This window comes from Ambystoma mexicanum, chromosome 4q, assembly GCF_040938575.1.
Source record: "Ambystoma mexicanum isolate Mex_15411 chromosome 4q, UKY_AmexF1_1, whole genome shotgun sequence".
Lineage (NCBI taxonomy): Eukaryota > Metazoa > Chordata > Amphibia > Caudata > Ambystomatidae > Ambystoma > Ambystoma mexicanum.
The window spans coordinates 854,755,650-854,772,508 of record NC_090928.1 but is presented as its reverse complement, the minus strand read 5'-3'; positions in this window follow the sequence as shown (position 1 = coordinate 854,772,508).

Genomic DNA, 16,859 nt, shown 5'->3' with positions numbered 1-16,859 from the left:
GCTAATGGTAATCATGTGACCCTGCAACAATGTAATAGATAGTTTGATGAGGAAAGGGCAGGCCTGCCACCTGACATGGAAGGACCAATAGAGTAGGATGTATATGGTCAATCCATAGTGTCTACCACTCCGAGCACCCAATTAATATGGGTAATATGTTTTTGGGGGAGGCCCCAGGTGCTGACGCCATTCTGCATCAAAATGGGGTGACCTGCTTGTTGGAATTGTGACTCTGGAGATTTGCAAATGTCCTGTATGTATCCTGTCGGTTTTTGTAATAAATGACAGTTCTAACTTTCCCTTGGCTGAGTCCTCAGTTTCTTCTGGGGGAAGGGTTGTTGGGCTTTTGGGAGCTGAATGGGTGAGATCGTAGTAAACCCCCAGACCTCTGGCATACCTTTGCCTCTCCAACAATATGTATATTGTATATTGTATATGTATAGGGGTCACTTCCCAGACAAAATCCAATGTAGCCAGCCATCCTTGGATGGAAACACACAACTGTGCATTAAAGAGAGACATTATTTATCTTCTCCACAGCCTGCTCGGGAGTGTTTATTCACTCAACTATTGTACATCTGAAAAAGGAAAGTCTAAACATTCCTCTACATCCAGTATATATATATAGGAAAAAATATATGACACACATCAGTTCTGTTCTCATATGAACCTTACAATATGTTTGGTCCAGTTTCTGTGAGTAACATGCATTGCCCTTTTTCATTGGACATAAACGCTTCCTGAAATACATAATTATTTCTTATTCTAATGACTCATTCTCTGTTGATCAGCATGACTTGTTTCCAATTTGAAAATGAATCATGGAATGTGTGTTGCAACTTAGAACTGGTTAGAAGCAGCTTTGTGATAACACATGCTATTGCCAAACTCTGCCAAGGACATGAGGCCTGCTGCCATCACCAGAGGGGCAGGGGTAGTCTCTTTTGGTCTACTCCTCTTCATGGTCTAATACAATTATACCACAAAAGCATCACAAATTACATGCTCATCGATATACCAGGCTTGAGGATGGACTGAGGTTGGTCACCTGCAAAGTTGTCAGTGACAGATGCAATTTTATCAGGGTGACGTACCCTTCTTAAAAGTGTACCTGAAAATTACTGAATGTTTCCTTTGGTGCATCAAACTGTTCTAGTACACTATTGGCCCGATTCATGAAATATATTGCGTGGAAAATCGGGGACTTGCGCGTGAAATCGCGTGCAAGCGTCCGTTCGCCGATTCGTTTAACACAATGCGCAAGGGTTACCTGGGACTTGCGAGGAATCCCACCGGTCTGACACGTAAATGCTACAGCACGAACGCCTTGCGTGAGAACCCAAGTGAAGGGCCGTCCGGGTCTGCGCAGCCACCTAATTGCGGAACACGTGGAATGAGGAACAACAAGCGAAAATGTGGGCGTTACGAGGGAGGCTACAGAGGCTACAATCGCAACACCCATACACACGCAAAGAGACAGTATTCATGGACTGCATGCCCCTCAGTCCGCCGGCACATCTATATGCCCAGAACACCTGCTGAAAGGAAGGCCGTGGTCCATGATATTTATGGGGTGGCGCACTTCCCTAAAGTGCTCAGTGCCATTGATAGCACCCATGTTGCTGCTACGTCCACCTAGGGCAACAGAGCATATATATTGCAACCAGAAACACTGGTACTCCATAAATGTTCAGGTTGTATGTGATGCCAAAACCAATCTGTTCAATTAGCGCCAATTAGCATCTCCTATCCACCACCCAACTAAGATACATCTCATTTAACGCTAAACGTGTAATGTAACCACTGATTACCATGTAACACTAAGCTACGTAAACCATTAAGCTTGTAATGCTACCATGTAACCACCAAGCATGTAATGTAACCTCTGTTTGCTTTGTTCCACCAAGCTATGTAACCTCTAAGCTTGACATGCAACCAGCACTGTCTGCTATGTAACCACCAAGCATTCTTTATCCATTGTAACCAGCAAGTTTCTCTGTAACAGGGCCACGATGCCTAAGGGCTGCTGCACACTTTAAAAATGCAAATAAATAAATAAATAAAATTACTTCTGTCCATGCAAACTCTCCTGGTTCCACCCATGATAGTTAAATATTCAGAATGTCACCCCTACACCGGGCCCTGGAAGCTGGGAGGCATGGCAACACATGGCTGTTATGGAGAATTCTCAACATGTGCTAATTTCCCTTACCTTTTGAGACCCCCCAGTAACTTTGCTGGATTCCTAGGATTTGCTTTTTTTACCTGGGAAGAGTGTGAACCTTTTATTTTTTACCACGCTTCCGTGTATTTTGTGTGTGTTTTACTTTTTTGTTCTTTGGTTATGGAGTTTTAAAACAACTCCATAGGCATTATCTTTTTCTGTGTGTCACACAGCACCTTCAGTACAGTAACACAGGGATGTCTTTCAGACGTGCCAAGGTTTAAATACCTTCTCTGGGACTGACTACTGTCTCCCAGAGCATGTAAAGTTAAATTGACTTTACTACAAATGTACTGACCCAGCATACACTATCTTACTATAGAGTGCTGGAGGGGTTGCCTAGCTTCCCCTGAGTCAAAACACTCCTGTAACAGTCAAATGTTACCCTTTCCTATTATTAAAAGGCTGGTGGCAGTGGTTTAGATAAACTACTGTGATTTTTTACGACCGCTAACAGTAGCTAAAAATCGTGTCAGCCATGTTTTTCAATATGGCGCCCAAAACCTATCTGTAAAACCAGACTGTGGTCGACTTTTTTCGCCATTTCTTTTAGGAAAGGTCCTTCTTGTGTTTGCCTCTGCGCGCCAAACCAGTTTTGGTCCCTTTGTTCGTTGGCCTTTGGCAGGCATCAGTGCTGAAGCTCTCCTCTGGTGCCTGAGTGTCTGGGTGGACAGGATGTGAGGGAGGTGCCCAAAACTCCCTGTGCTTAGTCTCCTAGGAGACCTGAAAGCTCTCTGGCGTGATTGGCTGCCTGGTTGTCCGGCAAGGACAACCACCCTGCTGTGTGAGTGACAGCCAGGTTGGAATGAATGGGGGAAAACTGTTTAAAAGCAGGTCTCTGGGACTTGGAAAGCAGAGTCGACCACTGGAACGAAATAACCGAAGACGAGCTGAAGGAAGAGGACTGGTGCAACTCCTGGACGACCGGTGAAGCCCTGCTGCAGGTCCGAATTGCCTGAAACTCCAATCGACACAGAAGGCCTTCAAGGTTAACTTCTTCCCTTGAGTTTGGTGGGAACAACCAACTCGTAAGCCAGCTGGACACCATCCCCATCTGGTCGAATTTTCATCAGAGTGCTGTTGAAAACCGAATTGCCAGAGGGAAGGAAACCAGCTTGTGGACTTTAAGGCACTCACACCTTAAACCAATGTCTTACTAAGCTTTTGGCCTCATCCCTGGGCAGCGTAGGAACATCCTGACGTCCTCCTTCTTGTCCCCATGACTGAAGCTCAGGAACAGCAAGATCTGCTCGAACTGCCAGGAACAACTGCCTCAGCTCTTCTTCACTAACAAGGTACTGCGCAAACAGGGTCCGGAAATCTTTTCGGCCATTTGCGAAAGTTCGTGGAAACTTTCTCAACTTCGAAGGCTTGTCCTTCCCTAAACATTTGTCAAACTTTTCGCCTAGCCAAATATTTCTAAGTGGCAAAGACTTAACCGTTATCTACCAGAACTATGCTATCCTGTACAAAGACTCTGAACCATTGACTTTGGCCCAGGCCTATAGAGAAGAATTGCTGGTTGTAGTTAACTGAAACCCTTTGCCCTTTGCCCTGCCTATGAATGTATTTTGGCTGTCTATTCTTATAACCTTGTCTTTTTACCCCTTTATTAAGTATATGAAGTGCCATTTTGCTCCCACTTCAGGGGAGCTAAACTTGTTCATTTACTTACCGGTTGTGTATTTGTGGTTTATTATTGTGTGATATTGAGCTGCTCTTGCTAGTGTACTGTTTTCTAACTGACTTAGTAAATAAATATATATTCTTTTACCAAGAAACCTTGATTAAGTGTTTGTTTGAATCACTGTATTAGTTTGTCCTTTATGTAACTTGTTCTACTGCTCACTTAAACTCTTGAGATAAGTCTGGCTGCTCAGCCATCGGTACCACTTTACTGTGTAGTAGAGGCTTGTACCAAAGGTGAAATTGTGCTTAAACTTGTAGTCTTAATTGCATGTAGTGGTCCCAAAGGGTACTGCATGTGATTCTGCCTAACACTGGTGTACAGCGGTGAGGATTCAAGTATACTTGTTACATTTAGAGTACTGCTTTTACCTTTGTTCAAATAACCCTCACAAGGCTAAGTAACACTTGAGAAGCAATTGTTTTATCATGACTGATATGGAAAGCTACAGACAGGAGACCCTAGTGACTTTAACTGTTGATCAATTGAGTGATATGTGTAAATCTAGGAATCTCACTGTCAAAGGCAAAAAGGTTGAATTGATAGAAATGTTGTTAGAATAGCAAAGTCTGAGGAGTGGGTCTGAAACTCCCACCCCTGCAGCAAAAGTGGGAAATGTTGATGAGGTTGATAATATGTCAGAGCCCAGCTCTAATATTGTGGATGAGTTAGATGAGGCAGAAGAGTCTCCGAATGTAGGCCCTGTCTTACCTCTACCTGCTCATAGGGCTCAACCTTTGACCACAGGGACCCCATCAGGTCCAGACCTATGTCCTGAATTTATCTCGCTTGAAAAGATGAGACTTGAGTTAGAATTTAAAAGAATCCAAGTTCAAGCTGAAAGCAAACATCAAGAATTTAGACTCAGAGAAATGGAATTGAATCATGCACTTTAAATATAAAAGTTGTCTCTTGGAACTGGTTCTCTCCCAGAGTCCTCTAGGCCTTCCAGTCCTAAGAGGCCTCGCATGCCCAAAGATGCAGTAGGTATGTATGAGGTTAAGCTTGATATTTTAGATTGGTTGGCTGCTTTTGAATATAACCATGGGATTCAAGACATTACAGGGAATCAGTTGATTCCTTGGCTTTTTTCTAGGCTACCCCCTGTTGCAACCGATGTGGTAATGGAGTTGGGGGACAGAAAGGAGTATGAAACTGTGAAGCTAGCTTTGGGAAGACCCCTTCTCAGTATCTTAAGAGGTTTAGAACCCTCAAAAAGCATGATGGTACCCCTTGGGCTATCTGGGTGAATGAATGTTTGAAAAACCTAGATGGGTGGGTTAAGGGTTACAGAGTTAACACTTATGAAGGTATGAGAAATCTGTTTATGTTGGAATCTATTTATGATGCCTGCTCTCCTGAGCTGAGACAGCACTTGGCTGACTCTAAGGAAATTGATCCAAATAAGTTAGCAAGGGCTGCTGACTTATGGGTTGCCAACAGGGCTACTCAAAAGGATTCTGGGGCAACTCAGAAGAAGGATGAGGGAAAGCAGCACAAGAAAGATTCCACTCCAAAAGAGGGCCACATACATAGCAATGGTAAGCCACAAGGGAAACCAAATCAGGCTAGTGTAGCTCCTGTTGACAAACCAGAAGAAGGTCAGAACAAACCCCCATTCATAAAGACATTTGGTAAATGTTATGCTTGTGGGTCAACTGCCGATGTGAAAGGGGATAGCAGATGTATGGGTAAACCTTCAGGGGTCCACACTGTCCCCTTAGCCTTCTCCCCAGTGGATGAAGTACCAATGGCAAGGGGAAACTTTCACTTACTGGCTGAGGAACCCATGAACGTCTCAGCCAGTGTTTCTTTAGTATCCCTGGGTCTGTGGGATCAACAGAACTTAGATGTCTATAATTCCATTTCAGACAATACTAAAGAGTATTACAAAGACAGTGTTCTTGTGAATGGTCAGGAGACCCCTGCCACCAGCCATCAGAGACACTGGGCCCAGCATAACTGTAGTTGATGAATCATTTTTCAAGTTAGAGGATGTTGCTAAGGCACCCACATTCCTAACTAAGCTTGCTGGATGCCCTGTCCAAATGCTTCCACAGTTACCAGCTCCCATCCAGTGCAATAACATGACTGTCAAAATACCTGTAAGTGTGCAGAGTGAAGTGCCTGGGAGAGTCCTGTTGTGGAATGACTTAAAAACTCTAGGAATTGTATCAAGCACCCCAGGCCTCCCAGCAAAAGAAAACAGGAGCAGACTAGGAAGGCCAGAGAGAGTACCTTAAGGGGCTCTCAAGAGGAGATTATAGAAGAAAATATAACTCCGAGTCCACAGGACTTACTGACTGCAATTTCTAAGAAGAAGGAGGAGAAGGGGAAACCTACAACCTCCAGGACGAAACCAGCCAGCACTTCTGTGCTACCAACAAGAACATCCCCTAGAGGGCTGTCCAAAATCACACCTGTGATCCCTCCACCAGCTAAGGCTGAGTGTGTGAAACAACCTTGTGTGGTTGAAGCAGCTGCTGAGGAATCAGAGCTGGAAGAGGACCTTGCTCCTGTTGGAGATCTGGATCCTGCAGACCATCCTGAGCTGCAGTCTTTACTGGCAGAAGGTGCATACTGTAGGGAAGACTTCAGCAGAGGACTAAGAGAGTGTCCTACTCTTGAAGGTCTTCGCCAACAGGCAGCTTCCCAGCTGGATGGGCAAGAGCCAGGAAAGCATAGGTTGTACTGGGATGATGGCCTCTTCTACAGTGAACGGACTGAGTCTATCCCAGGGGACTACAGAAGACTTGTAGTGCCTATTGAAAGCTGACTCCATTTCCTACAGTTAGCCCATGAGATACCTTTGGCTGGTCAGTTGAGTTTCAAGAAGACCAAGGAAAGGCTTGCTTTATATTTCTACTTGCCTAAGTTGGGGTCTGATGTAGATAAGTTCTGTAGGAGCTGTAACACTTGCCAAATCTCTGGCAAGAGTGGAGACAAGAATGTGGCACCCTTGGTGCCTCTGTCAGTGGTGGGAGTCCCTTTTGAGAGGGTAGGAATTGACATTGTCGGTCCCTTAGACCCTCCAACATCTTCAGGAAACAGGTTTATCCTGGTTGTAGTAGACCATGCTACTAGGTATCCTGAAGCAATGCCTATGAGAACTGTTACAGCTCAGGCTCTGGCTAAGGCCCTACTTTGTATTTTTACCAGGGTAGGTTTTCCTAAGGAAGTTATCTCTGACAGGGGATCCAATTGTATGTCCCACTACATGCAGGCCATGTGGAAAAACTGTGGAGTAACTTACAAGTTCTCAACTGCCTGCCATCCTTAGACAAATGGATTGGTAGAGAGGTTCAACCGTACAATGAAGAGCGTGATAGGTGCTTTAGAGGAACCCCTTAAAAGAAAGTGGAACCTTCTACTACCATGCCTTCTATTTGCTTATAGAGAAGTCCCTCAGAGGGAGTAGGATTTAGTCCCTTTGAACTTCTTTATGGCCATCCCTTAGAGGCTGTGTTAGGCAGAATCATATGCAGTACCCTTTGGGAACACCACACACAATTCAGAGTAAAAGAGTAAGTACAATTTCACCTTTGGTACAAACCTGTACTACATAGTAATGTGGTAGCGATGGCTGAGCAGCCAGACTTATCTCAAGAGTAAAGTGAGCAGTATCAGAAGTTACACAAACGACAGTAATTACTATGTTTCAAACAAACACTGATTCGAGGTTTCTGAGTAAAACAATATACATTGATTTACACCATCAGTTATAAAACAGTTCACTAATATAAAGCAGCAGAAAATAACAATCTTAATATACTATACAACACCCAATTAATTCTAGACAAGTTAAGCTCAAAAATGTTGTGAGAGCAAAATGGCACTCCAGCAATTTAAAAAGGGAGGAAAAGACATGGTTATCCAAAATCAACAACACCAACAAGTAATAGACAGGGCAATATAGAAAATGCTTACTACAACTAGGATTCAAGTAAATCAATATGCCTTGGACAATGTTAGTGCTTCAGAGTCTTTGCAGAGGATCACACAGTTCAGAGTAGTTTGCGGTTAAGTCTTTGCCAAGAGTTCAAAACGAAGTTGGTCGGAGGAAAAGTTATTTAAAGGAGAAGAGAAGTACAAGCCTTCGGAGAGGCGAAAGATTTCAAACACTTTCATCACAGTCAGACGGAACGAACGACCTGATTTGCACAGTACCTTAAATGAAGAAGAATGCTGTAGCTGAAGCGGTTGTTCCTGCCAGTTCCTGCAGGCTCACGGTTCCTGGAGCGACTGTCGTGGTGACAAGAAGGAGGAAGACTGGAGGGTCCTGCACTGTCCAGGGAAGAAGCCAGCAGCAGTGCAAAGCGTGGAATAAAAGGTGCGCTCCTTAAAAGCACAAATGGAATCTCTCCCACTGGCTATCCGGTTTCCTGTAGCACAGCAAATTCGACCAGGCTGAAGAGGAGGTCCAGTGGCTTTGTGAGCTGGTTGGTCCCACCAGGCTCAAGGGGAGAAGACTCCTTGTGGATCGAGTCTGTTGTCGAAGTTTCAGGTGATTCGGACCTGCAGCAGGGCTTCACCGGGTGTCCAGTAGTTGCAGCAGTCGTCTTCCTTCAGCTTCTCATTGGCTCGCTCTATCCAGTGGCGACTCTGCCTTCCAAGTCCCAGAGACCTGCTTTTAAGCAGTTTTCCCGGATTCACACAGCCTGGCTGTCAATCACTCAGCAGGGTGGCTGTACTGGCAGGGCAGCCGCCTAGCCAATCAAACTAGAGTGCGACTTGGGTCTCCAAGGAGATCCTGTGCAGGGGGCCTCAAACCCCTCCCTCACATCCTGTCCACCCAGACACTCAGGCTCCTAAGGAGGGCTTTTGTGCAGAAGCCTGCCAAAGGACGGTGAACAAAGGAACCAAACCTGGTTTGGCGCGCAGAGTAAAACACGAGAAAGACCTTTACAAAAAGAAACGATGAATAAACCCAACTGGAACCAAATAAAAATAAAAAGTGTCCAGCCGGTTAGAGTTTGAGGCTACCACCATAACCTCTAACGTTACCGAGGCTATTTTCATAGCCCGCGGTAAAATAAAAATGGTAGATACCACTGCCACCAGCCAAATCTTAGAGAAAGGGGAACTAATGTTCCATGAGAATCAGACAAAAAGCGATAACTATTAACCCTTCCAGTACTCTAATCGAATATAGTTTGTACTGGGTTTGTAAGTTTAAAAAGACTAGTAAAGTCAATGGCAACTTTACATGTTCTGGGAGACAGTAGTCAGTCCCAGAAAATGGGAAAATGGAGTTTAAAGTGGGAAGTCTGAAAAGACAACCCGGTGTCACTGCACTAAAGGTGCTGTGAGACACACAGTAAAAAGATGATGCCTATAGAATAGGTGAGACTTCATAGTCCATGAGCACAAAAATTTACAAAATACAGCAAAACACATGCAAGAGTGGGAAAAAAGGCTCACACTCTTACCAGGTGAATAAAAATAAATCCTAGAAATCCAGCAAAGCTGCTGAGGGACTCAATAGGTAAGGGAAAATATCCATTCTGGAGAATTCTCCCTAACAGGCCCCTTGGCCCTAATTAATGAAGGGTTGGAGAGTGCTCCTTCCCCCAAGCCAGTGAGAGTGACTGACTATGTGATAGGTCTCCGGAGGAGAATGTCACACATGATGGTAGAAGCATCAGATAACTTGAAAGCAGGTCAGGCTCTGGTGAAGCATTGGCATGACCAGAAGGCCAACATGGTTGAGTTTTCTCAAAACCAGCTAGTTCTAGTTATGGTACCTACAAGGCAGAGGGCCCTACAGGACAAATGGATAGGACCCTTCAAGGTTGTGGGTAAACTTGGAGAGGTCAACTATCTGATGGATTTAGGCAATCCTAAGGGGGCTCCCAGAGTCTTTCACACCAACTGCCTAAAAGCTTATGTCTCAAGACCAGAAGTAGGAGCTTTGCTTCTAGCTTCAGCTCAAGAGGAGGAGGAGAGTGAACCTCTACCTGACCTATTCAGAGGCCAGCCTTTAGATGAGAAAATAGGAGTTAATGTCTCTTCTAATTTGACACCTGAACAACAGGAGGAGTGCAAGTTTCTGTTAAATCAGTTTGCCTCCCTGTTTTCACTATCACCAGGCTTGGCCCCTTGGGGCCAGCATGATAGTCAAACTGGTGACTGTTTACCTGTTAAAAGCAGAGGTTACAGGATGTCAGATCATGTAAGATCCTGTCATATGGATGTTAATATGCTTGTAATCCACTGATAAGTGGGGAATAAACCCACTAACCTGGATCAAATGAAGCAGCAGATATTTAGAGGTCTCCCCCCGAGACTCATGTATCCCCTGCCCTATCTGAAAGGTACAAAGGGTAACAGAAGCCCCAGGGAAACCATCTGGGGTAAAAAAAAAACCTGGGCACTGGATTAGTGTGCAATGTTTTCTGGATTTCAGCAGACAGGAAGTGTTCTGAAGTCACTGGAGTTACCCCTGCGCCTTGAGAGATGGTGTCCTGGATTGCTTTCAATTTACCGGGTCATTGAATAGCAGGGAGACAGTAGATTAATGTAGGAAAATCGATTAGAGGACAGATAGAAGGAGCTTGGGGCGAATCCTAACCTGCACTGATGCTTGTGTCTGCCTTGATGTGGTTGGCATGGATTAGTAGCAGTAGCGCGCTCAGGAGGGAAGGAGTAGACTGCAGGCGGGAGAGGAGAAACGGTAATTCTGAGACTTACTAGGAGGGGCTAGCCGGTAGCACGGGGGAATGCTTACTGATTCCCGAGGGTGGTGATCTCTGGAGAAAGCCAGAGAGGCGGAAGGAGATGAAAGGTGGATGTCGGCAATATCCGTTTGATTCCGCTGCGGAACGGATGTGAGATTCCTATCAGGATAGAATGAATGGTAAGTAAATAGAATAACGGTGCAGAGAGCTGGGAAGAAAAGTGGGAAAACAGTACAGAGCTTCCAAGAAACCCTAGGCACGTACTTTGAAGCGTCAGATGCTGGAGTAGCGACTCACTGTTCCACAGTTCGCCACCGCTGATAAGCTGGGAGCGGTGAATGTCGGGAGACTTCCTCCCCAGCAACTAGCATACATACAGGACTAGCAAAGGGAGGTAAAGCGGCGGCCATCTTGGGAGAGGAACCTGGAATAGAACTAATGCAGTGCACACCCCTACGGCGCAACCAAGACCAGCACCTGTATGGGGCTTAACAGATCCCTCATAAAGGAGGATGTCAACAAGATGCTTGCTCTCGGGGTAATAGAGCCCTCTACCAGTCCATGGTCTAGTCCAGTTGGTTCTAGTACCAAAGGCAGGATCCAAGGAGTTGAGATTCTGTGTGGACTATAGAGCTCTTAATGCAGTCACACAGACTGATGCCCAATCTTTACAAAGAACAGATGAACTGGTGGCCAAGTACCTCACTACATTTGATCTCACTTCAGGCTATTGGCAAATACAACTGACAGACCATGCCAAGGTAAAAACTGCATTCACAACCCCAGCAGGCCTCTACCAGTGTAAGGTAATGCCTTTTGGATTAAAGAATGAACCTGCTGCATTCCAAAGGATGGTTAATCAAGTTCTGAATGGGATGGAGGACTTCTGCATGCATACTTGGATGACATTGCAGTGTTCAACCCTACTTGGAAAGAACATGTTGACCACTTAGGATATGTTTTGCAGGCTCCTGAGCAGGCCCATCTGACCATAAAGGCTAGTACATGTCAAATTGGTCAGAGTAACTTGGTCTACCTTGGACATGAGGTAGGAGGAGTTGAAACCAGGCCATTGCCTAGTAAAGTACACGCTGTACAAAACTGGGACACCCCAACTACTCAAACCCAATTGAGAGCCTTCCTAGGCCTCACTGGGTACTATAGGAACTTCATTGAGAACTATGGGACCATAGCTTCTCCCTTGAATGTGATCTCTCCCAAATTCCCTAAAAAGGTCAGGTGGAATGAGGAGTGCACTCAAGCATTTGAAGGCCTAAAGAAAGCCCTTTGTCAAGCTCCAGTCCTAAGAGCTCCTGACTATAACCAAACCTTCATTGTGCAGACAGATGCTTCAAATACAGGTATAGGTGTAGTCCTTAGTCAACTGGATGAGAAAGGTAGGGAGCACCCCATTTGCTTCATTAGCAGGAAGCTGAAGGAACCACAAACAAGGTGGGCAACCATTGAGCGTGAGTGCTTTGCTATTGTGTGGTCACTGAAGAAGTTTAGACCATACTTGTATGGATCTACTTTTGTGATTCAGACCGACCACCAAACCCTTGAGATGGTTGATGCAAATGAAAGGGGAAATCCCAAAACTACTGAGATGGTCAATCAGCTTGCAAGGGTTTGATTTTACCATTGAACACAGGCCAGGGTGTTCACCAAAATGCTGATGGTCTCTCCAGGATGTTTTACCAATTGGAGTAAGGAGATTTATCCAGGAGTGGATTACATCCTCCTGTCCCTTAGTCTGGGGGAGAGGGCGAGCGTTAGGGAGAATCCCTAACATGTGCTAATTTCTCTTACCTTTTGAGACCCCCAGCAACTTTGCTGGATTTCTAGGATTTGATTTTTTTACCTGGGAAGAGTGTGAGCCTTTTTTTCCCACTCTTCCATGTATTTTCTTTTGTTTCTTTGGTTATGAAGTTTTAAAACAACTCCATAGGCATCATCTTTTTCTGTGTGTCACACAGCATCTTCAGCACAGTAAGACAGGGATGTCTTTCAGACTTCCTAAGGTTTAAATACCTTCTCTAGGACTGACTACTGTCTCCCAGAGCATGTAAAGTTAAATTGACTTTACTAGTCACTTTAAATGTACTGACTCATCACACACTATCTTACTATAGAGTGCGGGAGGGGTTGCCTAGCTTCCCCTGAGTCAAAACACTCCTGTAACAGTCAAATGTTACCCTTTCATACTATTAAATGGCTGGTGGTAGTGGTTGAGATCAACTACCGCAATTTTTTCTGACCGCTAACAATGGTAGCTAAAAATCGGGTCAGCCATGTTTTTCAATATGGCGCCCAAGACCTATCTGTAAAAACAGACTCTGGTCGACTTTTTTTGGCATTTCTTTCAGGAAAGGACCTTCTTTTGTTTGTCTCTGCGCGCCAAACCAGGTTTCGTCCCTTTGTTGGTTGGCCTTTGGCGGGCTTCAGTGCTGAAGCCCTCCTATTGCGCCTGTGTGTCCGGGGTGGACAGGATGTGAGGGAGGTGTCCGAAACTCCCTGTGCTTAGTCTACTAGGAGACCTGAATGCACTCTGGCGTGATTAGCCGGCTGGCTGTCTGGCAAGGAAAGCTACCCTGCTGTGTGAGTGACAGCCAGGCTGGAATGAATGGGGGAAAACTGTTTAAAGGCAGGTCTCTGGAACTTCGAATGCAGAGTCGACCACTGGAATGAAAGAACCGAAGACGAGCTGAAGGAAGAGGACTGCTGCAACTCCTGGACGACCGGTGAAGCTCTGCTGCAGGTCCGAATTGCCTGAAACTCCAATCGACAGAGAAGCCCTTCAAGGTTAACTTCTTCCCTTGAGTTTGGTGGGAAAAACCAACTCGTAAGCCACCTGGACACCGTCCCCATTTGGTCGAATTTTCATCAGAGTGCTGTTGAAAACCAGATAGCCAGAGGGAAGGAAACCAGCTTGTGGACTTTAAGGCACTCACAACTTAAACCAACATCTTGCTAAGCTTTTGGCCTCATCCCTGAGCAGTGCAGGAACCTCCCGACGTCCTCCTTCTTGTCCCCACGATTGTAGCTAAGGAACAGCGAGATCTGCTCGAACTGCCAGGAACAACTGCCTCAGCTACAGCTCTTCTTCACTAACAAGGTATTGTGCAAACGCGGTCCGGAAATCTTTTCGGCCATTACGAAAGTTCATGGAAACTTTCTCAACTTCGAAGGCTTGTCCTTCCCTAAACATTCGTCAAACTTTTCGTCTAGCCAAATGTTTCTAAGCTCCGTGGAAAAGACTTAACCGTTATCTACCAGAACTATGCTATCCTATACAAAGACTCTGAACCATTGACTTTGGCCCAGGCCCATTGAGAAGAATTGCTGGTTGTAGTTAACTGAAACCCTTTGCCCTGCCTATGAATGTATTTTGGTTGTCTATTCTTGTAACCTTGTCTTTTTACCCCTTTATTAAGTATCTGAAGTGCCATTTTTCTCCTACTCAGGGGAGCTATACTTGTTCATTTACTTACCGGTTGTGTATTTGTGGTTTATTAGTGTGTGATATTGAGCTGCTCTTGCTAGTGTAATGTTTTCTAACTGACTGAGTAAATAAATGTATATTCTTTTACCAAGAAAACTTGAGTGTTTGTTTGAATCACTGTATTAGTTGGTCCTTTGTGTAACGTGTTCTACTGCTCACTTAAACTCTTGAGATAAGTCTGGCTGCTCAACCATCAGTACCACTTTACTGTGTAGTACAGGCTTGTACCAAAGGTAAAATTGTGCTTACACTTGTAGTCTTAATTGCATGTAGTGTTCCCAAAGGGTACTGCATGTGATTCTGCCTAACAATGGCTCATTGGTGATTATAAATGGCCCTGCACATATATGCATGTTAGACACAGACAAATAGACAACAATGACAAAAATGATCACCTCTCCAGGGCACAGTGCCTACCCTCTGAGCACCTACATGATGAGGCCAATACGGAACCCCACCACACCTGGCCAGGTAAGATTTAACACTGCCCATATTGCAACTCAGGCCATAGTGGAGCACACATTTGGAGTGCTGAAGTCACGTTTATGCTCCCTTGACCACTCTGATGGTGAGTTGCTATATGCACTACCAGTAGTGTGCAGGATCATAGTGGTAGCATGTTTCCTGCACAATGTTGCAACATAGCGTGGCGTACCGGTGGACATGGTGGTGCCCCCACATCCACACCCACAGACGCCTCTTGCGTATGGCTGGGCAAAGAGCACATGGAGATGGTGCCCGGAACCCAGCTTGGATCCCTTACAACTTAAAAGACATTCCTCTCTTACCACAACAAGTAACACAATGACACCGCTACCAACATGCCAAACCTTCAATTAACTCACCTCTGTGTCACTCAACCCATCCCAAATGTCATGTAAAATTATCATTATACTGTGTCATGGTATGGCACGTCATGCAAATATATATGCCGAAATGCCTGACACACAAGGCAAGTGTTTCAAAGAGCTCAAGGATGGATGGAACAAGGGGTGAAAAAGAACACTCGTACAGAGCCCTAGAACCACTGAAACCTTAATATTCACACTAGCACGGCTCTGTTCATGTCATACAATCAACAGTGGTGGCAACAGTGAATATGTTTGATGATGAAGCTACAGTTTCATCAAGTGCATTATTGTGCCACCATGCAGGGAGCGAGGACATGGTGGAACAGACAGACGCTGTACAGGCATGATGCATTCAGAAGGAGCAAGTGCACAGACGTTTAAAGGGGAATGGTGTTTGGAGGGTGGGAACAAGTTCAGGGGTGGTCCAAGTGTGTCCAGTCAGTGGAGGCTGGGGTAAGTGCAGAGATGTGCAACTCTCTAGGGTCAATCGCCAAGTTCAGGTCTTGGAGGCAAGTGCACAAAACATTATTGGGGGGACAGAGGCCTGTGAGACCCTGAGGTACATCAAGCAGACAGTCATCAAGCTGCAAGGAAAAAAGTATGGTGAGAGAGCAGAGGGATCGCTTAGCAGGGAAGTGGGAGAGAGAAGGAAGAGTAGAAGAGGAAACTTCTGAGGAGTTCCAGAAAAATAAGGATATGAGGCACCAAACAGAGGGTGTCAGGAAGGGTATCCCAGGGGGTGGCCCCTGCTGACAATAAAGATCCCCTTCAAAAAATCTGCATCCAGAACTGGGCCATCTGAAGAAGGTTGGAGTAAGATGATGATATGGCTCTGAAGGGACAGCATTGAGGTATGAATATTTGCACATATGTAGTACACAGGCCCCACAAGGGATACTTTCCATGAATCGACCCTTTCAGCCACAACTAGCCAGTGTAGGACAATCAGTGGCAGACAGATGGGGCCCCTGGTCTTGAGCCCAAGCATAATCCTTGCGGTCTTGTTCTGAATGAGTCACAGAGGGTGTGGATTAGAAGCACAGAGTTCGAGAAAGAGGCAGTTGCAGTAGTGCAGCCTGGCTAAAATCAGGTCTGTGGAGACAGTGACCTGCTGGGGGAAAGGGAGAAAAGTTGCAGTACCTCAGAGGAAGTGTAGCAGATAGGTGTACTTCCAAGAGATGACTGAAATGGGACATTAGAAGGATAGACTTGAGGCAAACATGACCACAATCATTAATATCTGTGCAGGTGGTTGTGGCTGTATGGCCAAGGGAGTCTGGCCACAGAGAAAGTGGGAAAGCTGGTCCTGGGGCCACAATGCAAATGAACCCAGCCCTGCTGGTGTCAAGGCAGAGATTATTTGTAGAACACCATGGCTGAATCGTGGGCAGTGAGATATGAGTGATGAAGATGAGGCGGCTGAGGGTAGCATGAAATAAAGTACTCCGTCATCCACATAACACTTGAATCCAGAGGTGAAAGTGCTAATCATACGTTCAAAATTAGCCATGTACAAGTAGATTCACCAGGGGGATAGCTCACATCCCTGTTTAGTGCCACAGTTTGAAAGAGCCATAGACAAATGACCCTGGGTGGTGGGGACAGGAGCTTTACCTGTACACCCCTTCCCCTTTGAGAGACAGACCGCAGCTGCCCCGCATGTCTGTGTACCTAGGGGGGGATGACAGCAGCTACTGCTGCAGCTCCATGACCCTGGGTGGGGACAACAGCAGCTTCCCTTGCAGGACCCTGACCCTAGGTGGTGGGGACAGGAGCTTTACCTGTACGCCCCTTCCCTTTTGAGAGATGGACAGCAGCTGCCCCTGCATGTCCGTGTACCTAGGGGGACGACAGCAGCTACCGCTGCAGCTCCCTGACCCTCGGTGGTGGGGACAGCAGCTGCCCTTGCATGTCCATG